General features: G+C 44.4%; 1 protein-coding gene across 1 annotated transcript in view; it reads left to right on the top strand.

The window, feature by feature from the left end:
- LOC128357758 (neural cell adhesion molecule L1-like) overlaps nucleotides 1-2,500 on the top strand; it is a 40,158-nt gene that overhangs the window by 36,838 nt on the left and 820 nt on the right. The window lies entirely within an intron of this gene.

Here is a 2,500-nt window from a genome sequence, read left to right as displayed (position 1 = left end):
ATTGATGGATGATGGATGGATGGATGGATGGATGGATGGATGGATGGATGATGGATGATGATGGATGATGATGGATGATGATGGATGATGGATGGATGGATGATGGATGGATAGAGGGATGATGGATGGATGGATGGATGATGATGGATGATGGATGGATGATGGATGGATGGATGATGGATGATGGATGGATGATGGATGGATGGAGGGATGATGGATGGATGGAGGGATGATGGATGGATGGATGGATGATGATGGATGATGGATGGATGACGATGATGGATGGATGGATGATGGATGGATGATGATGGATGATGATGGATGATGATGGATGATGATGGATGATGATGGATGATGGATGGATGATGATGGATGGATGGATGATGATGGATGGATGATGGATGGATGGATGGATGATGGATGGATGGATGATGGATGATGATGATGGATGATGATGGATGGATGATGGATGGATGGATGAATGATGGATGGATGATGATGGATGGATGATGGATGGATGACGATGATGGATGATGGATGGATGATGATGGATGATGATGGATGGATGGATGGATGATGGATGGATGATGGATGGATGACGATGATGGATGATGGATGGATGATGATGGATGATGATGGATGATGGATGGATGATGGATGGATGATGGATGATGGATGGATGGATGGATGGATGATGGATGGATGATGATGGATGGATGATGATGGATGATGATGGATGATGGATGGATGATGATGGATGATGATGGATGATGATGGATGGATGATGGATGATGATGGATGGATGGATGGATGATGGATGGATGATGGATGGATGACGATGATGGATGGATGATGATGGATGATGATGGATGATGGATGGATGATGGATGGATGATGGATGATGGATGATGGATGATGATGATGGATGATGATGGATGATGGATGGATGATGGATGATGATGGATGATGGATGGATGATGATGGATGATGATGGATGATGATGGATGGATGATGGATGATGATGGATGGATGGATGGATGATGGATGGATGATGGATGGATGACGATGATGGATGATGGATGGATGATGATGGATGATGATGGATGATGGATGGATGATGGATGGATGATGGATGATGGATGGATGGATGGATGGATGATGATGGATGGATGATGGATGATGGATGGATGGATGAATGATGGATGGATGGATGGATGATGATGGATGATGATGGATGATGGATGGATGATGGATGGATGATGGATGATGGATGATGGATGGATGGATGGATGGATGATGATGGATGGATGATGGATGACGATGATGGATGGATGGATGATGGAGGGATGATGGATGATGATGGATGATGATGGATGATGATGGATGGAGAGATGATGATGGATGGATGGATGATGATGATGGATGATGGATAGATGATGATGGATGGATGATGGATGATGGATGGATGATGATGATGGATGATGGATGATGGATGGATGATGATGATGGATGATGATGATGGATGGATGATAATGGATGGATGATGGATGATGATGATGGATGGATGATGGATGGATGGATGATGGATGATGGATGGATGGATGGATGATGGATGGATGGATGATGGATGGATGATGGATGGATGATGGATGGATGATGGATGATGGATGATGGATGGATGATGGATGGATGATGGATGATGATGGATGGATGGATGGATGATGGATGGATGGATGATGGATGGATGGATGAAGGATGGATGATGATGGATGATGATGGATGATGATGGATGGATGGATGGATGGATGGAGGGATGATGATGGATGGATGGATGGATGGATGGATGGATGATGGATGGATGATGATGGATGATGGATAGATGATGGATGATGGATGGATGATGGATGATGGATGGATGATGGATGATGGATAGATGATGGATGGATGGATGGATGATGGATGGATGGATGATGGATGGATGATGGATGATGGATGATGGATGATGGATAGATGATGGATGGATGGATGGATGATGGATGGATGGATGATGGATGATGGATGATGGATGATGGATGGATGGATGATGGTGATGGATGGATGATGGATGGATGATGATGGATGGATGGATGGATGATGGATGGATGGATGATGGATGGATGATGGATGGATGGATGATGGATGGATGGATGGATGATGGATGGATGGATGATGGATGGATGGATGATGGATGGATGGATGGATGATGGATGGATGATGGATGGATGGATGGATGATGGATGGATGATGGATGGATGATGGATGGATGGATGGATGATGGATGATGGATGATGGATGGATGATGGATGATGATGGATGGATGATGGATGGATGATAGATGGATGGATGATGGATGATGATGGATGGATGGATGGATGATGATGGATGGATGGATGATGGAGGGATGATGATGGATGGATGATGGATGGATGATAGATGGATGGATGATGGATGATGGATGGAT

The sequence above is a fragment of the Scomber japonicus genome, chromosome 4 (assembly GCF_027409825.1).
Source record: "Scomber japonicus isolate fScoJap1 chromosome 4, fScoJap1.pri, whole genome shotgun sequence".
NCBI lineage: Eukaryota > Metazoa > Chordata > Actinopteri > Scombriformes > Scombridae > Scomber > Scomber japonicus.
Note: the sequence above shows the minus strand (reverse complement) of the source record. Positions and strands in the feature narration are given on the sequence as shown.